At 50.2% G+C, this 25773-nt stretch overlaps 1 long non-coding RNA gene across 5 annotated transcripts in view; it reads right to left on the minus strand.

Annotated features, from left to right (window-relative positions):
• The window catches only part of LOC129641165 (uncharacterized), a 40507-nt gene extending 15297 nt beyond the window's left edge, over positions 1–25210 (minus strand). The window contains exons 1-2 of one of the 5 annotated variants that reach the window (XR_008709139.1): positions 25031–25210; positions 18136–18190 (exon numbers count right to left, since the gene is read on the minus strand). This is a non-coding gene — a long non-coding RNA (uncharacterized LOC129641165). Of the gene's footprint in view, positions 1–18135; positions 18191–24726; positions 24747–25030 lie in introns of those variants that run through there. The other 4 variants (XR_008709137.1, XR_008709143.1, XR_008709145.1 and 1 more) reach the window with 4 other exon arrangements.
• Positions 25211–25773: the final 563 nt, after the last annotated feature.

A 25773-nucleotide genomic window follows, 5' to 3' on the forward strand; every position in this document is an offset into this window, starting at 1 on the left:
GTGGTAGGGAAAGTGGACCCCCAGAAAAGAGTTCTGTGCCTAGCACAAGTTTTCTTGAGATGTGGAACTGCCTTTGCTAATGGAGTTTCAGTTTCTTTACCTCTTAAGTGATCTCTTCTAGGTGGACCTAGAAGAGAAATCTTTGGTTAGCTTTGGCTACGTGGAGAAGTAGTGTTTCACGGTGACATATGTGATCCTACCTGGCTGTTCTCAACCCTTTTGATATCGATGCACTGCTTCTGCTGCTGCTGCCGCCGCCGCCGCCGCCGCCGCCGCCGCTGCTAAGTCGCTTCAGTCGTGTCCGGCTCTGTGCGACCCCGTAGACGGCAGCCCACCAGGCCCCGCAGTTCCTGGGGTTCTCTAGGCAAGAACACTGGAGGGGGTTGCCATTTCCTCCTCCCATGCATGAAAGTGAAAAGTGAACGTGAAGTCGCTCAGTGGTGTCCGACTCTTAGCGACCCCATGGACTGCAGCCTACCAGGCTCCTCCGTCCATGGGATTTTCCACGCAAGAGTCCTGGAGTGGGGTGCCATTGCCTTCTCCCATATCTATGCGCAAGCCTGCCTAAATCACTGACTTCTAGCTAGCTTTGGGATGCCAATGACCATCCACCCTTACCAGGCAACAGAGAAGAGAAAACACTTACCACAGGAGGTCCTGGTAAGGAACAAGGAACTAACAAGCTCCCACCAACCAGGATTCTGCAGAGGTCAACAAGAGGTCAGTAAGAGATGGCAGACTGCAGTCCAGAGGTCCTAGCGACTTCCATCTTGCAGCAGAGACCCAGCATAGTCCAAACGAATTCAATATTGCAACAAATAAATAAACAAATAAAAGGACAGAAGTTCTTTGCACACATGACTGAGATTAGGGGTGAGGCAGTACATGTATGTGCCCGGAAAATCCTAAAGTATAAGAAAGGAAAGAAATTAAAGACAACTCTCAAGCTGTCCAAACTGATAAAAACGAATGATTACACAGTTTTCTCTGTATACATTAGCAGATAATAATCTGAAAAGGAAATTAAAAAAATTCCCTTTCAATAATGTCAACATGAATACCACACTTTGCCATGGATGTAATGACGATGACAAGACCGGCACGCTGGAACTTATACACCCTGGCTGAAAACTATCCTGAATACATGGACAGATATTCCATAACGATGGAAAGACTTAAGATGGCAATCCCATGGAATGCATCTTCAATCTGAAATGAAGATTCGATATGAGTTGATCGCTCAGAGCTTTTGTGCCATCAACTGTTATTAAAGTATAAAAGAGATAGAGAAAGCTGCTGACTTAGACTTGAGGCGGGGTGTACGCCCTGCTGGGCTCTAGCCAGATATTCTACAGGCACTAGCAGTCAGCTCAGGAAAGAAAGGCACTGTCTCAGGGAATGGCACCAGGCCCCTCCCCCACAACATGCCTTGAGGTCACATTGGCAGCAGGTGAGTCCTCCGGGGCCAAAAACTGATTGACATGAATCTTGAAGAAAGGCAGTATTCCAGGCAACTATAGCATTTCCTTAACATAGATGAGGAGAACAAGGTAGGAGGAAAACATACTGTTTTGTTCAAGTCGTTTCTGAGCCTATTGGGGGAACCGACCTGAAGCCAGAGTCCAGCGGAAATCCATAGGATATGTACATCGCTTAAGACAAACATTTCCTTAGGAACAAAGGCATTGCTTAGCTCAAGGTTTGTCTGCGAAATGCTTACGCATCAGGAGATGGCTCCGAGTTGGGTTTCCACACACAAGAACATGCATGCAAAGGACAAGCCTGCACAGCCCATCTTCCCCCTTTCCCCACAGCCAGCAGCATTTCCAAGTGACCTCCTAAGGCCTTCCCCAAACTACAGGGGCACCTCTGGGTTTCCTGTTTCCCTCACTTCGAACACTTTTCTTTAAAAAAAAAAAAAAATCCCGCACACTTCTTGATAGAATGCCACAGTGGAAGGAAAACAGGCCTTCAATATTGAAACCTCCCTGTGCCAAACACTTGGAGCTTGGTTTGGTTTGGTTTTGTGTTGAATTACACCACCACATAATTTAAACTTTTTACAAGTTCTAATCATTCAGTTCCAAAATACCAAACTTTTATTGCACAAGGTCCCCTTGAAAAGGCCCACGCAGCAGGACAGGCACAGATTCGGCCATGAAAGGGCAGCAAGATGCCCTCCCCCCTTCTTTGCTGCCTGGGCGGCCACCAGGGTTTGAAATCCATGCACCCTACTAAGTTTCTAGGGTGCAATTCGTGGACCCTTCCCTTTCCCCTCCCAGCAGGTGCTCCAGGGCCCGCTGGCCTACAAAGTGCCAGAAGCAGGGCTGGGCCAGCCAGCCAAGATTCAGGGTTCTGTCCCTTGGACTTCCAGCGGACACTAGGCTGCTTGGGAAACCCGCGCAGACTCGGAGATTTTTCAGCAGAGGGGTGGAGCGGTAAAGGCCTTGACCCCAAAGGCGAGGCCTTTCTGCGACCGCCAGGTTGGGGAGCTCCGAGAATGTGCCAACAGAGGGCGGAATACGTGGTTCCCTGCTCCACGCAGTCCCAGTGCCCTGACCCGTGGTCCGCACCCCTCCGCTGCGCCCACTGGATGCCGATCCTTGGGGACCCAGGAGCGCACGAAATGGGCGTGCCCAGCCGCAATGGCGACCCCCGAGAGCACAACTGGGAAGCCCTCCCCCACCCCCGCCAGGAGCCGACCCCAGCCGAGACCGGACCCCGCCCCGCGCCGCCCGGGTTCGCCCCGCCCCTGCCGCGCTCCCGTTGCCTTCCCAGCCGCAGTGGGGACCCCGGAGAACACAACTGAGACCGCCCCCCACCCCCTCCCCACCGGAACCCCGACCCACGCCGCCAGGGTTCGCCCCACTCCTGGCGCGGCGCGCTGCTCACCTTCACCGGGGGCTCCCGGTGAGCCCCGCCCCCACGCCCGGTTCCAGGAGAGGCTCTGGCTACTGCCGCCAGTTCAAACAGGAGGACAATACATCCACCCCACAGGGACAATCCAAGCTGTCTATGATTTAGGGATCAAACGAGGACTACAGCAAGGCAAGGTGACCTGACCTAGGAGGGCCATGAGAGTCTATAGAACCAGACAAAGTTGGTTACCAAGGAAACTTTTTTCCTTGGAACCGGGAAAGCTGGTTCTTTGCATATGCAATGACCAACAATTAGCTTGTTACCCAAGCCTGCCTCGCTGCCACCCCCACCCCCACCCCCATCCCCCACTCCCCAGGAGACCGGCTCAAAGAAATATTTTAAATCTCAGGCGGAAAACTGGAAGATGTCTTGTCTCTCTCTCTGGATTTAGGTATGTGTCAGTGTGAGCCTTGTGGTTTTTGATAATATTGCTCAAGTTCTGAGTTCTGATTTCAATGGTCTCAAGACAAGGCAGCGCTTCCAAATCAAACCGCTGGAAATACAAGAAAACATTGACCTAAATGAACGTCAGAGTCCCGTGAACTGGGAACTAGTCAATATGAAATATCTAGTATTTTTGGTTTTGCTCCTCCACTATAGACATGTCTAAGAGTCAACAACATTAAGCACAACATGTTCATAGTGCCTAGGTTTCCTTTGAGGTAAAAATTGCTCTATTGTTATATCTGTCACAAGCCTGTCAGCAAGAAAGTACCTGGAAACGACAACATCAAAAGAAAAAAACGTAAATGTGATATGAGCTTTTAGACAAACTCTTAACAATGATTATACTCTAAAATATCTGCCTCTCATAGTCTTGATTGAAGGCAGAGGAGAAGGGGACGACAGAGGATACAATGGTTGGATGGCATCACTGACCTGATGGAGATGAGTTTGAGCAAGCCCCTGGACTTGGTGACGGACACGGAAGCCTGGCATCCTGCAGGCCACCGGGTCCCAAAGAGTCAGACACGACTGAGCAACTGAACTGAACTGAACTGAAAAACGTTTCTCCAGGTGTTTTGGTTCCCCGAGTTTCTATCCTTGTGCTAAACTAAGTGACGACAGTGTATTTCATAGCTAGGTCATTTCCAAAGAAATGAAAGTTCTGAAACACTCACGACTTGAACGGACCTCCCTTTTACACAGAAACAAAAGAGATTTTTGACTCTCCATGAATAGTGTCTGGCACCATCCTGACATGTTAAATGTAAGAAAGCAATTGTTTTGTTTTGTTCTCTTCTGTTCTTGTTGGTGGGGGGTGGCGCGCTATATCGAATGCCAGTATAAAAGTCAGTTCTTGGTTGCTGAAGGGAAATGTATGACTTGTTATTACAAGAAGGTATGTGGAATGCAATGGCACTTGAGGAAGGAAAACGAAGTAGTTCTGTCTTACAGGCGGCAGTTTCAGGATGGGAGAAGCAAAGGAATGGGTACAGAATGGGATAAGGAGGTGGTAGGGAAAGTGGACCCCCAGAAAAGAGTTCTGTGCCTAGCACAAGTTTTCTTGAGATGTGGAACTGCCTTTGCTAATGGAGTTTCAGTTTCTTAACCTCTTAAGTGATCTCTTCTAGGTGGACCTAGAACAGAAATCTTTGGTTAGCTTTGGCTACGTGGAGAAGTAGTGTTTCACGGTGACATATGTGATCCTACCTGACTGTTCTCAACCCTTTTGATATCGATGCACTGCTTCTGCTGCTGCTGCCGCCGCCGCCGCCGCCGCCGCCGCCGCTGCTAAGTCGCTTCAGTCGTGTCCGGCTCTGTGCGACCCCGTAGACGGCAGCCCACCAGGCCCCGCAGTTCCTGGGGTTCTCTAGGCAAGAACACTGGAGGGGGTTGCCATTTCCTCCTCCCATGCATGAAAGTGAAAAGTGAACGTGAAGTCGCTCAGTGGTGTCCGACTCTTAGCGACCCCATGGACTGCAGCCTACCAGGCTCCTCCGTCCATGGGATTTTCCACGCAAGAGTCCTGGAGTGGGGTGCCATTGCCTTCTCCCATATCTATGCGCAAGCCTGCCTAAATCACTGACTTCTAGCTAGCTTTGGGATGCCAATGACCATCCACCCTTACCAGGCAACAGAGAAGAGAAAACACTTACCACAGGAGGTCCTGGTAAGGAACAAGGAACTAACAAGCTCCCACCAACCAGGATTCTGCAGAGGTCAACAAGAGGTCAGTAAGAGATGGCAGACTGCAGTCCAGAGGTCCTAGCGACTTGCATCTTGCAGCAGAGACCCAGCATAGTCCAAACGAATTCAATGTTGCAACAAATAAATAAACAAATAAAAGGACAGAAGTTCTTTGCACACATGACTGAGATTAGGGGTGAGGCAGTACATGTATGTGCCCGGAAAATCCTAAAGTATAAGAAAGGAAAGAAATTAAAGACAACTCTCAAGCTGTCCAAACTGATAAAAACGAATGATTACACAGTTTTCTCTGTATACATTAGCAGATAATAATCTGAAAAGGAAATTAAAAAAATTCCCTTTCAATAATGTCAACATGAATACCACACTTTGCCATGGATGTAATGACGATGACAAGACCGGCACGCTGGAACTTATACACCCTGGCTGAAAACTATCCTGAATACATGGACAGATATTCCATAACGATGGAAAGACTTAAGATGGCAATCCCATGGAATGCATCTTCAATCTGAAATGAAGATTCGATATGAGTTGATCGCTCAGAGCTTTTGTGCCATCAACTGTTATTAAAGTATAAAAGAGATAGAGAAAGCTGCTGACTTAGACTTGAGGCGGGGTGTACGCCCTGCTGGGCTCTAGCCAGATATTCTACAGGCACTAGCAGTCAGCTCAGGAAAGAAAGGCACTGTCTCCGGGAATGGCACCAGGCCCCTCCCCCACGACATGCCTTGAGGTCACATTGGCAGCAGGTGAGTCCTCCGGGGCCAAAAACTGATTGACATGAATCTTGAAGAAAGGCAGTATTCCAGGCAACTATAGCATTTCCTTAACATAGATGAGGAGAACAAGGTAGGAGGAAAACATACTGTTTTGTTCAAGTCGTTTCTGAGCCTATTGGGGGAACCGACCTGAAGCCAGAGTCCAGCGGAAATCCATAGGATATGTACATCGCTTAAGACAAACATTTCCTTAGGAACAAAGGCATTGCTTAGCTCAAGGTTTGTCTGCGAAATGCTTACGCATCAGGAGATGGCTCCGAGTTGGGTTTCCACACACAAGAACATGCATGCAAAGGACAAGCCTGCACAGCCCATCTTCCCCCTTTCCCCACAGCCAGCAGCATTTCCAAGTGACCTCCTAAGGCCTTCCCCAAACTACAGGGGCACCTCTGGGTTTCCTGTTTCCCTCACTTCGAACACTTTTCTTTAAAAAAAAAAAAAAAAAATCCCGCACACTTCTTGATAGAATGCCACAGTGGAAGGAAAACAGGCCTTCAATATTGAAACCTCCCTGTGCCAAACACTTGGAGCTTGGTTTGGTTTGGTTTTGTGTTGAATTACACCACGACATAATTTAAACTTTTTACAAGTTCTAATCATTCAGTTCCAAAATACCAAACTTTTATTGCACAAGGTCCCCTTGAAAAGGCCCACGCAGCAGGACAGGCACAGATTCGGCCATGAAAGGGCAGCAAGATGCCCTCCCCCCTTCTTTGCTGCCTGGGCGGCCACCAGGGTTTGAAATCCATGCACCCTACTAAGTTTCTAGGGTGCAATTCGTGGACCCTTCCCTTTCCCCTCCCAGCAGGTGCTCCAGGGCCCGCTGGCCTACAAAGTGCCAGAAGCAGGGCTGGGCCAGCCAGCCAAGATTCAGGGTTCTGTCCCTTGGACTTCCAGCGGACACTAGGCTGCTTGGGAAACCCGCGCAGACTCGGAGATTTTTCAGCAGAGGGGTGGAGCGGTAAAGGCCTTGACCCCAAAGGCGAGGCCTTTCTGCGACCGCCAGGTGGGGGAGCTCCGAGAATGTGCCAACAGAGGGCGGAATACGTGGTTCCCTGCTCCACGCAGTCCCAGTGCCCTGACCCGTGGTCCGCACCCCTCCGCTGCGCCCACTGGATGCCGATCCTTGGGGACCCAGGAGCGCACGAAATGGGCGTGCCCAGCCGCAATGGCGACCCCCGAGAGCACAACTGGGAAGCCCTCCCCCACCCCCGCCAGGAGCCGACCCCAGCCGAGACCGGACCCCGCCCCGCGCCGCCCGGGTTCGCCCCGCCCCTGCCGCGCTCCCGTTGCCTTCCCAGCCGCAGTGGGGACCCCGGAGAACACAACTGAGACCGCCCCCCACCCCCTCCCCACCGGAACCCCGACCCACGCCGCCAGGGTTCGCCCCACTCCTGGCGCGGCGCGCTGCTCACCTTCACCGGGGGCTCCCGGTGAGCCCCGCCCCCACGCCCGGTTCCAGGAGAGGCTCTGGCTACTGCCGCCAGTTCAGACAGGAGGACAATACATCCACCCCACAGGGACAATCCAAGCTGTCTATGATTTAGGGATCAAACGAGGACTACAGCAAGGCAAGGTGACCTGACCTAGGAGGGCCATGAGAGTCTATAGAACCAGACAAAGTTGGTTACCAAGGAAACTTTTTTCCTTGGAACCAGGAAAGCTGGTTCTTTGCATATGCAATGACCAACAATTAGCTTGTTACCCAAGCCTGCCTCGCTGCCACCCCCACCCCCACCCCCATCCCCCACTCCCCAGGAGACCGGCTCAAAGAAATATTTTAAATCTCAGGCGGAAAACTGGAAGATGTCTTGTCTCTCTCTCTGGATTTAGGTATGTGTCAGTGTGAGCCTTGTGGTTTTTGATAATATTGCTCAAGTTCTGAGTTCTGATTTCAATGGTCTCAAGACAAGGCAGCGCTTCCAAATCAAACCGCTGGAAATACAAGAAAACATTGACCTAAATGAACGTCAGAGTCCCGTGAACTGGGAACTAGTCAATATGAAATATCTAGTATTTTTGGTTTTGCTCCTCCACTATAGACATGTCTAAGAGTCAACAACATTAAGCACAACATGTTCATAGTGCCTAGGTTTCCTTTGAGGTAAAAATTGCTCTATTGTTATATCTGTCACAAGCCTGTCAGCAAGAAAGTACCTGGAAACGACAACATCAAAAGAAAAAAACGTAAATGTGATATGAGCTTTTAGACAAACTCTTAACAATGATTATACTCTAAAATATCTGCCTCTCATAGTCTTGATTGAAGGCAGAGGAGAAGGGGACGACAGAGGATACAATGGTTGGATGGCATCACTGACCTGATGGAGATGAGTTTGAGCAAGCCCCTGGACTTGGTGACGGACACGGAAGCCTGGCATCCTGCAGGCCACCGGGTCCCAAAGAGTCAGACACGACTGAGCAACTGAACTGAACTGAACTGAAAAACGTTTCTCCAGGTGTTTTGGTTCCCCGAGTTTCTATCCTTGTGCTAAACTAAGTGACGACAGTGTATTTCATAGCTAGGTCATTTCCAAAGAAATGAAAGTTCTGAAACACTCACGACTTGAACGGACCTCCCTTTTACACAGAAACAAAAGAGATTTTTGACTCTCCATGAATAGTGTCTGGCACCATCCTGACATGTTAAATGTAAGAAAGCAATTGTTTTGTTTTGTTCTCTTCTGTTCTTGTTGGTGGGGGGTGGCGCGCTATATCGAATGCCAGTATAAAAGTCAGTTCTTGGTTGCTGAAGGGAAATGTATGACTTGTTATTACAAGAAGGTATGTGGAATGCAATGGCACTTGAGGAAGGAAAACGAAGTAGTTCTGTCTTACAGGCGGCAGTTTCAGGATGGGAGAAGCAAAGGAATGGGTACAGAATGGGATAAGGAGGTGGTAGGGAAAGTGGACCCCCAGAAAAGAGTTCTGTGCCTAGCACAAGTTTTCTTGAGATGTGGAACTGCCTTTGCTAATGGAGTTTCAGTTTCTTTACCTCTTAAGTGATCTCTTCTAGGTGGACCTAGAACAGAAATCTTTGGTTAGCTTTGGCTACGTGGAGAAGTAGTGTTTCACGGTGACATATGTGATCCTACCTGACTGTTCTCAACCCTTTTGATATCGATGCACTGCTTCTGCTGCTGCTGCCGCCGCCGCCGCCGCCGCCGCCGCTGCTAAGTCGCTTCAGTCGTGTCCGGCTCTGTGCGACCCCGTAGACGGCAGCCCACCAGGCCCCGCAGTTCCTGGGGTTCTCTAGGCAAGAACACTGGAGGGGGTTGCCATTTCCTCCTCCCATGCATGAAAGTGAAAAGTGAACGTGAAGTCGCTCAGTGCTGTCCGACTCTTAGCGACCCCATGGACTGCAGCCTACCAGGCTCCTCCGTCCATGGGATTTTCCACGCAAGAGTCCTGGAGTGGGGTGCCATTGCCTTCTCCCATATCTATGCGCAAGCCTGCCTAAATCACTGACTTCTAGCTAGCTTTGGGATGCCAATGACCATCCACCCTTACCAGGCAACAGAGAAGAGAAAACACTTACCACAGGAGGTCCTGGTAAGGAACAAGGAACTAACAAGCTCCCACCAACCAGGATTCTGCAGAGGTCAACAAGAGGTCAGTAAGAGATGGCAGACTGCAGTCCAGAGGTCCTAGCGACTTGCATCTTGCAGCAGAGACCCAGCATAGTCCAAACGAATTCAATGTTGCAACAAATAAATAAACAAATAAAAGGACAGAAGTTCTTTGCACACATGACTGAGATTAGGGGTGAGGCAGTACATGTATGTGCCCGGAAAATCCTAAAGTATAAGAAAGGAAAGAAATTAAAGACAACTCTCAAGCTGTCCAAACTGATAAAAACGAATGATTACACAGTTTTCTCTGTATACATTAGCAGATAATAATCTGAAAAGGAAATTAAAAAAATTCCCTTTCAATAATGTCAACATGAATACCACACTTTGCCATGGATGTAATGACGATGACAAGACCGGCACGCTGGAACTTATACACCCTGGCTGAAAACTATCCTGAATACATGGACAGATATTCCATAACGATGGAAAGACTTAAGATGGCAATCCCATGGAATGCATCTTCAATCTGAAATGAAGATTCGATATGAGTTGATCGCTCAGAGCTTTTGTGCCATCAACTGTTATTAAAGTATAAAAGAGATAGAGAAAGCTGCTGACTTAGACTTGAGGCGGGGTGTACGCCCTGCTGGGCTCTAGCCAGATATTCTACAGGCACTAGCAGTCAGCTCAGGAAAGAAAGGCACTGTCTCCGGGAATGGCACCAGGCCCCTCCCCCACGACATGCCTTGAGGTCACATTGGCAGCAGGTGAGTCCTCCGGGGCCAAAAACTGATTGACATGAATCTTGAAGAAAGGCAGTATTCCAGGCAACTATAGCATTTCCTTAACATAGATGAGGAGAACAAGGTAGGAGGAAAACATACTGTTTTGTTCAAGTCGTTTCTGAGCCTATTGGGGGAACCGACCTGAAGCCAGAGTCCAGCGGAAATCCATAGGATATGTACATCGCTTAAGACAAACATTTCCTTAGGAACAAAGGCATTGCTTAGCTCAAGGTTTGTCTGCGAAATGCTTACGCATCAGGAGATGGCTCCGAGTTGGGTTTCCACACACAAGAACATGCATGCAAAGGACAAGCCTGCACAGCCCATCTTCCCCCTTTCCCCACAGCCAGCAGCATTTCCAAGTGACCTCCTAAGGCCTTCCCCAAACTACAGGGGCACCTCTGGGTTTCCTGTTTCCCTCACTTCGAACACTTTTCTTTAAAAAAAAAAAAAAAAATCCCGCACACTTCTTGATAGAATGCCACAGTGGAAGGAAAACAGGCCTTCAATATTGAAACCTCCCTGTGCCAAACACTTGGAGCTTGGTTTGGTTTGGTTTTGTGTTGAATTACACCACCACATAATTTAAACTTTTTACAAGTTCTAATCATTCAGTTCCAAAATACCAAACTTTTATTGCACAAGGTCCCCTTGAAAAGGCCCACGCAGCAGGACAGGCACAGATTCGGCCATGAAAGGGCAGCAAGATGCCCTCCCCCCTTCTTTGCTGCCTGGGCGGCCACCAGGGTTTGAAATCCATGCATCCTACTAAGTTTCTAGGGTGCAATTCGTGGACCCTTCCCTTTCCCCTCCCAGCAGGTGCTCCAGGGCCCGCTGGCCTACAAAGTGCCAGAAGCAGGGCTGGGCCAGCCAGCCAAGATTCAGGGTTCTGTCCCTTGGACTTCCAGCGGACACTAGGCTGCTTGGGAAACCCGCGCAGACTCGGAGATTTTTCAGCAGAGGGGTGGAGCGGTAAAGGCCTTGACCCCAAAGGCGAGGCCTTTCTGCGACCGCCAGGTTGGGGAGCTCCGAGAATGTGCCAACAGAGGGCGGAATACGTGGTTCCCTGCTCCACGCAGTCCCAGTGCCCTGACCCGTGGTCCGCACCCCTCCGCTGCGCCCACTGGATGCCGATCCTTGGGGACCCAGGAGCGCACGAAATGGGCGTGCCCAGCCGCAATGGCGACCCCCGAGAGCACAACTGGGAAGCCCTCCCCCACCCCCGCCAGGAGCCGACCCCAGCCGAGACCGGACCCCGCCCCGCGCCGCCCGGGTTCGCCCCGCCCCTGCCGCGCTCCCGTTGCCTTCCCAGCCGCAGTGGGGACCCCGGAGAACACAACTGAGACCGCCCCCCACCCCCTCCCCACCGGAACCCCGACCCACGCCGCCAGGGTTCGCCCCACTCCTGGCGCGGCGCGCTGCTCACCTTCACCGGGGGCTCCCGGTGAGCCCCGCCCCCACGCCCGGTTCCAGGAGAGGCTCTGGCTACTGCCGCCAGTTCAAACAGGAGGACAATACATCCACCCCACAGGGACAATCCAAGCTGTCTATGATTTAGGGATCAAACGAGGACTACAGCAAGGCAAGGTGACCTGACCTAGGAGGGCCATGAGAGTCTATAGAACCAGACAAAGTTGGTTACCAAGGAAACTTTTTTCCTTGGAACCGGGAAAGCTGGTTCTTTGCATATGCAATGACCAACAATTAGCTTGTTACCCAAGCCTGCCTCGCTGCCACCCCCACCCCCACCCCCATCCCCCACTCCCCAGGAGACCGGCTCAAAGAAATATTTTAAATCTCAGGCGGAAAACTGGAAGATGTCTTGTCTCTCTCTCTGGATTTAGGTATGTGTCAGTGTGAGCCTTGTGGTTTTTGATAATATTGCTCAAGTTCTGAGTTCTGATTTCAATGGTCTCAAGACAAGGCAGCGCTTCCAAATCAAACCGCTGGAAATACAAGAAAACATTGACCTAAATGAACGTCAGAGTCCCGTGAACTGGGAACTAGTCAATATGAAATATCTAGTATTTTTGGTTTTGCTCCTCCACTATAGACATGTCTAAGAGTCAACAACATTAAGCACAACATGTTCATAGTGCCTAGGTTTCCTTTGAGGTAAAAATTGCTCTATTGTTATATCTGTCACAAGCCTGTCAGCAAGAAAGTACCTGGAAACGACAACATCAAAAGAAAAAAACGTAAATGTGATATGAGCTTTTAGACAAACTCTTAACAATGATTATACTCTAAAATATCTGCCTCTCATAGTCTTGATTGAAGGCAGAGGAGAAGGGGACGACAGAGGATACAATGGTTGGATGGCATCACTGACCTGATGGAGATGAGTTTGAGCAAGCCCCTGGACTTGGTGACGGACACGGAAGCCTGGCATCCTGCAGGCCACCGGGTCCCAAAGAGTCAGACACGACTGAGCAACTGAACTGAACTGAACTGAAAAACGTTTCTCCAGGTGTTTTGGTTCCCCGAGTTTCTATCCTTGTGCTAAACTAAGTGACGACAGTGTATTTCATAGCTAGGTCATTTCCAAAGAAATGAAAGTTCTGAAACACTCACGACTTGAACGGACCTCCCTTTTACACAGAAACAAAAGAGATTTTTGACTCTCCATGAATAGTGTCTGGCACCATCCTGACATGTTAAATGTAAGAAAGCAATTGTTTTGTTTTGTTCTCTTCTGTTCTTGTTGGTGGGGGGTGGCGCGCTATATCGAATGCCAGTATAAAAGTCAGTTCTTGGTTGCTGAAGGGAAATGTATGACTTGTTATTACAAGAAGGTATGTGGAATGCAATGGCACTTGAGGAAGGAAAACGAAGTAGTTCTGTCTTACAGGCGGCAGTTTCAGGATGGGAGAAGCAAAGGAATGGGTACAGAATGGGATAAGGAGGTGGTAGGGAAAGTGGACCCCCAGAAAAGAGTTCTGTGCCTAGCACAAGTTTTCTTGAGATGTGGAACTGCCTTTGCTAATGGAGTTTCAGTTTCTTTACCTCTTAAGTGATCTCTTCTAGGTGGACCTAGAACAGAAATCTTTGGTTAGCTTTGGCTACGTGGAGAAGTAGTGTTTCACGGTGACATATGTGATCCTACCTGACTGTTCTCAACCCTTTTGATATCGATGCACTGCTTCTGCTGCTGCTGCCGCCGCCGCCGCCGCCGCCGCCGCTGCTAAGTCGCTTCAGTCGTGTCCGGCTCTGTGCGACCCCGTAGACGGCAGCCCACCAGGCCCCGCAGTTCCTGGGGTTCTCTAGGCAAGAACACTGGAGGGGGTTGCCATTTCCTCCTCCCATGCATGAAAGTGAAAAGTGAACGTGAAGTCGCTCAGTGCTGTCCGACTCTTAGCGACCCCATGGACTGCAGCCTACCAGGCTCCTCCGTCCATGGGATTTTCCACGCAAGAGTCCTGGAGTGGGGTGCCATTGCCTTCTCCCATATCTATGCGCAAGCCTGCCTAAATCACTGACTTCTAGCTAGCTTTGGGATGCCAATGACCATCCACCCTTACCAGGCAACAGAGAAGAGAAAACACTTACCACAGGAGGTCCTGGTAAGGACCAAGGAACTAACAAGCTCCCACCAACCAGGATTCTGCAGAGGTCAACAAGAGGTCAGTAAGAGATGGCAGACTGCAGTCCAGAGGTCCTAGCGACTTGCATCTTGCAGCAGAGACCCAGCATAGTCCAAACGAATTCAATGTTGCAACAAATAAATAAACAAATAAAAGGACAGAAGTTCTTTGCACACATGACTGAGATTAGGGGTGAGGCAGTACATGTATGTGCCCGGAAAATCCTAAAGTATAAGAAAGGAAAGAAATTAAAGACAACTCTCAAGCTGTCCAAACTGATAAAAACGAATGATTACACAGTTTTCTCTGTATACATTAGCAGATAATAATCTGAAAAGGAAATTAAAAAAATTCCCTTTCAATAATGTCAACATGAATACCACACTTTGCCATGGATGTAATGACGATGACAAGACCGGCACGCTGGAACTTATACACCCTGGCTGAAAACTATCCTGAATACATGGACAGATATTCCATAACGATGGAAAGACTTAAGATGGCAATCCCATGGAATGCATCTTCAATCTGAAATGAAGATTCGATATGAGTTGATCGCTCAGAGCTTTTGTGCCATCAACTGTTATTAAAGTATAAAAGAGATAGAGAAAGCTGCTGACTTAGACTTGAGGCGGGGTGTACGCCCTGCTGGGCTCTAGCCAGATATTCTACAGGCACTAGCAGTCAGCTCAGGAAAGAAAGGCACTGTCTCCGGGAATGGCACCAGGCCCCTCCCCCACGACATGCCTTGAGGTCACATTGGCAGCAGGTGAGTCCTCCGGGGCCAAAAACTGATTGACATGAATCTTGAAGAAAGGCAGTATTCCAGGCAACTATAGCATTTCCTTAACATAGATGAGGAGAACAAGGTAGGAGGAAAACATACTGTTTTGTTCAAGTCGTTTCTGAGCCTATTGGGGGAACCGACCTGAAGCCAGAGTCCAGCGGAAATCCATAGGATATGTACATCGCTTAAGACAAACATTTCCTTAGGAACAAAGGCATTGCTTAGCTCAAGGTTTGTCTGCGAAATGCTTACGCATCAGGAGATGGCTCCGAGTTGGGTTTCCACACACAAGAACATGCATGCAAAGGACAAGCCTGCACAGCCCATCTTCCCCCTTTCCCCACAGCCAGCAGCATTTCCAAGTGACCTCCTAAGGCCTTCCCCAAACTACAGGGGCACCTCTGGGTTTCCTGTTTCCCTCACTTCGAACACTTTTCTTTAAAAAAAAAAAAAAAAATCCCGCACACTTCTTGATAGAATGCCACAGTGGAAGGAAAACAGGCCTTCAATATTGAAACCTCCCTGTGCCAAACACTTGGAGCTTGGTTTGGTTTGGTTTTGTGTTGAATTACACCACCACATAATTTAAACTTTTTACAAGTTCTAATCATTCAGTTCCAAAATACCAAACTTTTATTGCACAAGGTCCCCTTGAAAAGGCCCACGCAGCAGGACAGGCACAGATTCGGCCATGAAAGGGCAGCAAGATGCCCTCCCCCCTTCTTTGCTGCCTGGGCGGCCACCAGGGTTTGAAATCCATGCACCCTACTAAGTTTCTAGGGTGCAATTCGTGGACCCTTCCCTTTCCCCTCCCAGCAGGTGCTCCAGGGCCCGCTGGCCTACAAAGTGCCAGAAGCAGGGCTGGGCCAGCCAGCCAAGATTCAGGGTTCTGTCCCTTGGACTTCCAGCGGACACTAGGCTGCTTGGGAAACCCGCGCAGACTCGGAGATTTTTCAGCAGAGGGGTGGAGCGGTAAAGGCCTTGACCCCAAAGGCGAGGCCTTTCTGCGACCGCCAGGTTGGGGAGCTCCGAGAATGTGCCAACAGAGGGCGGAATACGTGGTTCCCTGCTCCACGCAGTCCCAGTGCCCTGACCCGTGGTCCGCACCCCTCCGCTGCGCCCACTGGATGCCGATCCTTGGGGACCCAGGAGCGCACGAAATGGGCGTGCCCAGCCGCAATGGCGACCCCCGAGAGCACAACTGGGAAGCCCTCCCCCACCCCCGCCAGGAGCCGACCCCAGCCGAGACCGGACCCCGCCCCGCGCCGCCCGGGTTCGCCCCGCCCCTGCCGCGCTCCCGTTGCCTTCCCAGCCGCAGTGGGGACCCCGGAGAACACAACTGAGACCGCCCCCCACCCCCTCCCCACCGGAACCCCGACCCACGCCGCCAGGGTTCGCCCCACTCCTGGCGCGGCGCGCTGCTCACCTTCACCGGGGGCTCCCGGTGAGCCCCGCCCCCACGCCCGGTTCCAGGAGAGGCTCTGGCTACTGCCGCCAGTTCAAACAGGAGGACAATACATCCACCCCACAGGGACAATCCAAGCTGTCTATGATTTAGGGATCAAACGAGGACTACAGCAAGGCAAGGTGACCTGACCTAGGAGGGCCATGAGAGTCTATAGAACCAGACAAAGTTGGTTACCAAGGAAACTTTTTTCCTTGGAACCGGGAAAGCTGGTTCTTTGCATATGCAATGACCAACAATTAGCTTGTTACCCAAGCCTGCCTCGCTGCCACCCCCACCCCCACCCCCATCCCCCACTCCCCAGGAGACCGGCTCAAAGAAATATTTTAAATCTCAGGCGGAAAACTGGAAGATGTCTTGTCTCTCTCTCTGGATTTAGGTATGTGTCAGTGTGAGCCTTGTGGTTTTTGATAATATTGCTCAAGTTCTGAGTTCTGATTTCAATGGTCTCAAGACAAGGCAGCGCTTCCAAATCAAACCGCTGGAAATACAAGAAAACATTGACCTAAATGAACGTCAGAGTCCCGTGAACTGGGAACTAGTCAATATGAAATATCTAGTATTTTTGGTTTTGCTCCTCCACTATAGACATGTCTAAGAGTCAACAACATTAAGCACAACATGTTCATAGTGCCTAGGTTTCCTTTGAGGTAAAAATTGCTCTATTGTTATATCTGTCACAAGCCTGTCAGCAAGAAAGTACCTGGAAACGACAACATCAAAAGAAAAAAACGTAAATGTGATATGAGCTTTTAGACAAACTCTTAACAATGATTATACTCTAAAATATCTGCCTCTCATAGTCTTGATTGAAGGCAGAGGAGAAGGGGACGACAGAGGATACAATGGTTGGATGGCATCACTGACCTGATGGAGATGAGTTTGAGCAAGCCCCTGGACTTGGTGACGGACACGGAAGCCTGGCATCCTGCAGGCCACCGGGTCCCAAAGAGTCAGACACGACTGAGCAACTGAACTGAACTGAACTGAAAAACGTTTCTCCAGGTGTTTTGGTTCCCCGAGTTTCTATCCTTGTGCTAAACTAAGTGACGACAGTGTATTTCATAGCTAGGTCATTTCCAAAGAAATGAAAGTTCTGAAACACTCACGACTTGAACGGACCTCCCTTTTACACAGAAACAAAAGAGATTTTTGACTCTCCATGAATAGTGTCTGGCACCATCCTGACATGTTAAATGTAAGAAAGCAATTGTTTTGTTTTGTTCTCTTCTGTTCTTGTTGGTGGGGGGTGGCGCGCTATATCGAATGCCAGTATAAAAGTCAGTTCTTGGTTGCTGAAGGGAAATGTATGACTTGTTATTACAAGAAGGTATGTGGAATGCAATGGCACTTGAGGAAGGAAAACGAAGTAGTTCTGTCTTACAGGCGGCAGTTTCAGGATGGGAGAAGCAAAGGAATGGGTACAGAATGGGATAAGGAGGTGGTAGGGAAAGTGGACCCCCAGAAAAGAGTTCTGTGCCTAGCACAAGTTTTCTTGAGATGTGGAACTGCCTTTGCTAATGGAGTTTCAGTTTCTTTACCTCTTAAGTGATCTCTTCTAGGTGGACCTAGAACAGAAATCTTTGGTTAGCTTTGGCTACGTGGAGAAGTAGTGTTTCACGGTGACATATGTGATCCTACCTGACTGTTCTCAACCCTTTTGATATCGATGCACTGCTTCTGCTGCTGCTGCCGCCGCCGCCGCCGCCGCCGCCGCCGCTGCTAAGTCGCTTCAGTCGTGTCCGGCTCTGTGCGACCCCGTAGACGGCAGCCCACCAGGCCCCGCAGTTCCTGGGGTTCTCTAGGCAAGAACACTGGAGGGGGTTGCCATTTCCTCCTCCCATGCATGAAAGTGAAAAGTGAACGTGAAGTCGCTCAGTGGTGTCCGACTCTTAGCGACCCCATGGACTGCAGCCTACCAGGCTCCTCCGTCCATGGGATTTTCCACGCAAGAGTCCTGGAGTGGGGTGCCATTGCCTTCTCCCATATCTATGCGCAAGCCTGCCTAAATCACTGACTTCTAGCTAGCTTTGGGATGCCAATGACCATCCACCCTTACCAGGCAACAGAGAAGAGAAAACACTTACCACAGGAGGTCCTGGTAAGGAACAAGGAACTAACAAGCTCCCACCAACCAGGATTCTGCAGAGGTCAACAAGAGGTCAGTAAGAGATGGCAGACTGCAGTCCAGAGGTCCTAGCGACTTCCATCTTGCAGCAGAGACCCAGCATAGTCCAAACGAATTCAATATTGCAACAAATAAATAAACAAATAAAAGGACAGAAGTTCTTTGCACACATGACTGAGATTAGGGGTGAGGCAGTACATGTATGTGCCCGGAAAATCCTAAAGTATAAGAAAGGAAAGAAATTAAAGACAACTATCAAGCTGTCCAAACTGATAAAAACGAATGATTACACAGTTTTCTCTGTATACATTAGCAGATAATAATCTGAAAAGGAAATTAAAAAAATTCCCTTTCAATAATGTCAACATGAATACCACACTTTGCCATGGATGTAATGACGATGACAAGACCGGCACGCTGGAACTTATACACCCTGGCTGAAAACTATCCTGAATACATGGACAGATATTCCATAACGATGGAAAGACTTAAGATGGCAATCCCATGGAATGCATCTTCAATCTGAAATGAAGATTCGATATGAGTTGATCGCTCAGAGCTTTTGTGCCATCAACTGTTATTAAAGTATAAAAGAGATAGAGAAAGCTGCTGACTTAGACTTGAGGCGGGGTGTACGCCCTGCTGGGCTCTAGCCAGATATTCTACAGGCACTAGCAGTCAGCTCAGGAAAGAAAGGCACTGTCTCAGGGAATGCCACCAGGCCCCTCCCTCACGACATGCCTTGAGGTCACATTGGCAGCAGGTGAGTCCTCCGGGGCCAAAAACTGATTGACATGAATCTTGAAGAAAGGCAGTATTCCAGGCAACTATATCATTTCTTTAACATAGATGAGGAGAACAAGGTAGGAGGAAAACATACTGTTTTGTTCAAGTCGTTTCTGAGCCTATTGGGGGAACCGACCTGAAGCCAGAGTCCAGCGGAAATCCATAGGATATGTACATCGCTTAAGACAAACATTTCCTTAGGAACAAAGGCATTGCTTAGCTCAAGGTTTGTCTGCGAAATGCTTACGCATCAGGAGATGGCTCCGAGTTGGGTTTCCACACACAAGAACATGCATGCAAAGGACAAGCCTGCACAGCCCATCTTCCCCCTTTCCCCACAGCCAGCAGCATTTCCAAGTGACCTCCTAAGGCCTTCCCCAAACTACAGGGGCACCTCTGGGTTTCCTGTTTCCCTCACTTCGAACACTTTTCTTTAAAAAAAAAAAAAAATCCCGCACACTTCTTGATAGAATGCCACAGTGGAAGGAAAACAGGCCTTCAATATTTAAACCTCCCTGTGCCAAACACTTGGAGCTTGGTTTGGTTTGGTTTTGTGTTGAATTACACCACCACATAATTTAAACTTTTTACAAGTTCTAATCATTCAGTTCCAAAATACCAAACTTTTATTGCACAAGGTCCCCTTGAAAAGGCCCACGCAGCAGGACAGCCACAGATTCGGCCATGAAAGGGCAGCAAGATGCCCTCCCCCCTTCTTTGCTGCCTGGGCGGCCACCAGGGTTTGAAATCCATGCACCCTACTAAGTTTCTAGGGTGCAATTCGTGGACCCTTCCCTTTCCCCTCCCAGCAGGTGCTCCAGGGCCCGCTGGCCTACAAAGTGCCAGAAGCAGAGCTGGGCCAGCCAGCCAAGATTCAGGGTTCTGTCCCTTGGACTTCCAGCGGACACTAGGCTGCTTGGGAAACCCGCGCAGACTCGGAGATTTTTCAGCAGAGGGGTGGAGCGGTAAAGGCCTTGACCCCAAAGGCGAGGCCTTTCTGCGACCGCCAGGTTGGGGAGCTCCGAGAATGTGCCAACAGAGGGCGGAATACGTGGTTCCCTGCTCCACGCAGTCCCAGTGCCCTGACCCGTGGTCCGCACCCCTCCGCTGCGCCCACTGGATGCCGATCCTTGGGGACCCAGGAGCGCACGAAATGGGCGTGCCCAGCCGCAATGGCGACCCCCGAGAGCACAACTGGGAAGCCCTCCCCCACCCCCGCCAGGAGCCGACCCCAGCCGAGACCGGACCCCGCCCCGCGCCTCCCGGGTTCGCCCCGCCCCTTCCGCGGTCCCGGTGCCTTCCCAGCCCAGTGCGGACTCCCGAGAGCACAACGGGGACCGCCCCCCACCCCCGCCACGACTCGATTCCTGACACGCGCAGCCCGGGTTCGCCCCGCCCCTGCCGCGCTCCTGTAGCCTTCCCAGCCACAGTGGGGACCCCGGAGAACACAACTGAGACCGCCCCCCACCCCCTCCGGACCGGAACCGCGACCCACGCCGCCAGGGTTCGCCCCACTCCTGGCGCGGCGCGCTGCTCACCTTCACCGGGGGCTCCCGGTGAGCCCCGCCCCCACGCCCGGTTCCAGGAGAGGCTCTGGCTACTGCCGCCAGTTCAAACAGGAGGACAATACATCCACCCCACAGGGACAATCCAAGCTGTCTATGATTTAGGGATCAAAGGAGGACTACAGCAAGGCAAGGTGACCTGACCTAGGAGGGCCATGAGAGTCTATAGAACCAGACAAAGTTGGTTACCAAGGAAACTTTTTTCCTTGGAACCGGGAAAGCTGGTTCTTTGCATATGCAATGACCAACAATTAGCTTGTTACCCAAGCCTGCCTCGCTGCCACCCCCACCCCCACCCCCATCCCCCACTCCCCAGGAGACTGGCTCAAAGAAATATTTTAAATCTCAGGTGGAAAACTGGAAGATGTCTTGTCTCTCTCTCTGGATTTAGGTATGTGTCAGTGTGAGCCTTGTGGTTTTTGATAATATTGCTCAAGTTCTGAGTTCTGATTTCAATGGTCTCAAGACAAGGCAGCCCTTCCAAATCAAACTGCTGGAAATACAAGAAAACATTGACCTAAATGAACGTCAGAGTCCCGTGAACTGGGAACTAGTCAATATGAAATATCTAGTATTTTTGGTTTTGCTCCTCCACTATAGACATGTCTAAGAGTCAACAACATTGAGCACAACATGTTCATAGTGCCTAGGTTTCCTTTGAGGTAAAAATTGCTCTATTGTTATATCTGTCACAAGCCTGTCAGCAAGAAAGTACCTAGAAACGACAACATCAAAAGTGAAAAATGTAAATGTGATATGAGCTTTTAGACAAACTCTTAACAATGATTATACTCTAAAATATCTGCCTCTCATAGTCTTGACTGAAGGCAGAGGAGAAGGGGACGACAGAGGATACAATGGTTGGATGGCATCACTGACCTGATGGAGATGAGTTTGAGCAAGCCCCTGGAGTTGGTGACGGACACGGAAGCCTGGCATCCTGCAGGCCACCGGGTCCCAAAGAGTCAGACACGTCTGAGCAACTGAACTGAACTGAACTGAAAAACGTTTCTCCAGGTGTTTTGGTTCCCCGAGTTTCTATCCTTGTGCTAAACTAAGTGACGACAGTGTATTTCATAGCTAGGTCATTTCCAAAGTAATGAAAGTTCTGAAAGGACCTCCCTTTTACACAGAAACAAAAGAGATTTTTGACTCTCCATGAATCTTGTCTGGCACCATCGTGACATGTTAAATGTAAGAAAGCAATTGTTTTGTTTTGTTTTGTTCTATTCTTGGGGGTGGGGGAAGGGAGTGCGCTATATTGAACGCCAATATAAAAGTCAGTTCTTGGTTGCTGAAGTGAAATGTATGACTTGTTTTTATAAGAAGGTATGTGGAATGCATTGACACTTGAGGAAGGAAAACGAAGTAGTTCTGTCTTACAGGTGGAAGTTTCAGGATGGGAGAAGCAAAGGAATGGGTACAGAATGGGATAAGGAGGTTGTAGCGAAAGTGGACCTCCAGAAAAGGGTTGTGTGCCTAGCAGAAGTTTTCTTGAGATGTTGAACTGCCTTTGCTAATGGAGTTTCAGTTTCTTTACCTCTTAAGTGATGTCTTCTAGGTTGACCTAGAACAGAAATCTTTGGTTAGCTTTGGCTACGTGGAGAAGTAGTGTTTCACGGTGACATATGTGATCCTACCTGACTGTTCTCAACCCTTTTGATTTCAATGCACTGCTTCTGCTGCTGCTGCTAAGTCGTTTCAGTCGTGTCCGACTCTGTGCGACCCCATACATGGCAGCCTACCAGGTCCCGCAGTCCCTGGGTTTCTCTAGGCAAGAACACTGGAGTGGGTTGCCATTTCCTCCTCCCATGAATGAAAGTGAAAATGAACGTGAAGTCGCTCAGTGGTGTCCGACTCTTAGCGACCCCATGGACTGCAGCCTACCAGGCTCCTCTGTCCGTGGGATTTTCCACGCAAGAGTCCTGGAGTGGGGTACCATTGCCTTCTCCCATATCTATGCAGAAGCCTGCCTAAATAATTGACTTCTAGCTAGCTTTGGGATGCCAATGACCATCCACCCTTACCAGGCAACAGAGAAGAGAAACCACTTACCACAGGAGGTCCTGGTAAAGGAACAAGGAACTAACAAGCTCCCACCAACCAGGATTCTGCAGAGGTCAACAAGAGGTCAGTAAGAGATGGCAGACTGCAGTCCAGAGGTCCTAGCGACTTCCATCTTGCAGCAGAGACCCAGAATAATCAAAACGAATTCATGTTGCAAAAAATAAGGACAGAAGTTCTTTGAGCACATGACTGAGTTTAGGGGTGAGGTAGTACATGTATGTGCCTGGAAAATCTTAAATATGAGAAAGGAAAGAAATTAAAGAAACTCTCAAGCTGTCCAAACTGATAAAAACGAATGATTACACAGTTTTCTCTGTATACATTAGCAGATAATAATCTGAAAAGGAATTTTAAAAAATTCCCTTTCAATAATGTCAACATGAATACAACACTTTGCCATGTATTAACGATGATGACAAGACTGGCACACTGGAAATTATACACCCTGGCTGAAAACTATCCTGAATACATGGACAGATATTCCATAATGATGGAAAGACTTAAGATGGCAATCACATGGAATGCATCTTCAATCTGAAATAAATATTCGATATGGTTTGATCGCTCAGAGCTTTTGTATCATCAATTGTTATTAAAGTATAAAAGAGATAGAGAAAGCTGCTGACTTAGTCTTGAGGCTGGATGTACACCCTGCTGGGTTCTAGCCAGGTATTCTACAGGCACTATCAGTCAGCTAAGGAAAGAAAGGCACTGTCTCAGGTAATTGCAGCAGGCCCCTCCCCCACGATATGCCTTGAGATAACATTGGCAGCAGGTGAGTCATCCCGGGCCAAAATTTGATAGACCTGAATCTTGAAGAAAGGCAGTATTCAAGGCAAATATATCATTTCCTTAATATAGATAAGGAGAACAAGCTAGGAGGAAAACATACTGTTTTTTTCAAGTTGCTTCTGAGCCTTTTGGGGGAACTGACCTGAAGCCAGAGTCTAGCGGAAATACATAGGATATTTATATCACTTAAGACAAACATTTCCTCAGGAAAAAAAAGCATTGCTTAGCTCAAAGTTTGTGTGCGAAATGCTTACACATCAGGAGATGGCTCGAGCTGGGTTTCCACACACAAGAACATGCATGCAAAGGACAAGCCTGCACAGCCAATCTGCCCCACCCCACAGCAAGCAGCATTTCCAAGTGACCTCCTTAGGCCTTCCCCAAACTACAGGGGCACCTCTGGGTTTCCTGTTTCCCTCACGTCAAACACTTTTCTTAAAAAAAAAAAAATATCCCGCACACTTCTTGATAAATGCCACAGTGGAAGGAAACAGGCCTTCAATATTAGGAACTCTATTTGAAAAACACTTGTAGCTTGGTTTTGTTTTAATTACACCACCACATAATTTAAACTTTTTACACGTTCTAATTATTCAGTTCCAAAACACCAAACTTTTCTTCCACAGGGTCCCCATGAAAAGGCCCACGCAGCAGGACAGCCACAGATTCTGACATGAAAGGGCAGCAAGGTACCCTCCCCCCTTCTTTGCTGCCTGGGCGGCCACCAGGGTTTGAAATCCATGCACCCTACTAAGTTTCTAGGGTGCAATCCGTGGACCCTTCGCTTTCCCATCCCAGTAGGTGCTCAAGGGCCCGCTGGCCTACAAAGTGCCAGAAGCAGGGCTGGGCCAGCCGGCCAGAGTTCAGGGTTCTGTCCCTTGGACTTCTAGCGGACACTAGGCTGCTTGGGAAACCCGCGCAGACTCTGAGACTTTTCAGCAAAGGGGTGGAGCGGTAAAGGCCTTGACCCCAAAGGCGAGGCCTTTCTGCGACCGCCAGGTTGGGGAGCTCCGAGAATGTACCAACAGACGGCGGAATACGTGGTTCCCTGCTCCACGCAGTCCCAGTGCCCTTACCAGTGGTCCGCAGCCCTCCGCTGCACCCACGGGATGGCGATCCTTGGGGACCCAGGAGCGGACGAAATGGGTGTTCCCAGCCTCAGTGGAGACCCCTGAGAGCACAACTGGGAAGCCCTCCCCATCCCCGCCAAGAGCCAACCCCGCCACAACCGGACCCCCTCCCCTCACGCCAGGGTTCGCCCCGCCCCTGCCGCGCTCCCGGCGCGTTCCCAGCCGCAGTGGCGACCCCCGGGAGCACAACTGGGACCGACCCCCACCTACAGCCATCGTAATCTCCACCCGCGCAGCCGGAGTTTACCCCGCCCCGGTGAGGTCCCAGCGCGTTTCCAGCCGCAGTGGCCACTTCCGAGAGCACTACTGGGACTGCTTCCCACCCCCTCCCGACCGGAAAACGGCCCCGCGCCGCCCGGTTTCGCCCCGCCCCTGCCTCGCTCGCGGTACATTTCCAGCCGCAGTGGGGACCCCCGAGAGCACAACTGGGACCGCTTCCCACCCCCTCCCGACCGGAAACCCGCCCCGCGCCGCCCTGTTTCGCCCCGCCCCTGCCACGCTCCCGGTACCTTACCAATTTCTAGCGTTCACGCCCGGATAGGAGCAGGATGTAGGAGTGTGGGAGATGTGTCTGGAGCCTGACAGCCTCAGCTCCGCTCTGGCCTGCCCTTTGGACCTAGGAGCCAGGCCAACTTGCAGAGGGCTTATTGCCCTATTGTATGCAAACTACCAAGGCCTACCGCAAGGAGAGCTCTGTCGGAGGGAAGGGAAGTGCCCCAGGCTGCGTTCCCAAGCTGTTGCTAGGCAACCCAGACTCAGCGCTAAACGGAGGGAATCAGGGTCCTAGTGCCCCAGTCTTTGGGAGGGAGCTCCACAGCCAGAGTGTTCCTCCGTTTGTGCCCAGAAAGCGCCTGCCAGACTGGGCTTCCCTGGAGCTCTGTTGCAGAGCAGAGACGTGTGGATGTGTTTTGGGGCCTTGACTTGTGCGTTTGGGCTCCCTAGCACAGCCCCAGCGTAGGGGAACCAGCCCCTTAGCAAAGAGCTCCAGGCAGTGCTTTGTGCCCAGGCCTGGATGCCCAGTCCCAGCACGCGGGAGAGATGAGTTAGGCCGTTGGCGGGTTCTTGCAAGCCTGTATTGGAAAGGACCGAATGAGCTTCACACCGGCGGAGCTGCAGATCTGTGCCCAGGCGCGATAGGACAGAGCCCCTGTCGAGATGCTGCTCTGCCTGAGCGAGCCTCGCCAAGCCCTTCCCAGCTTCTAGCTTTCGCGCAGGGGAAGGAACAGACTGCGGAAGTGGGGGAGACGTGACTGGCGG

The sequence above is a fragment of the Bubalus kerabau genome, unplaced genomic scaffold, assembly GCF_029407905.1.
Source record: "Bubalus kerabau isolate K-KA32 ecotype Philippines breed swamp buffalo unplaced genomic scaffold, PCC_UOA_SB_1v2 scaffold_90, whole genome shotgun sequence".
NCBI classification, from domain to species: Eukaryota; Metazoa; Chordata; class Mammalia; order Artiodactyla; family Bovidae; genus Bubalus; species Bubalus kerabau.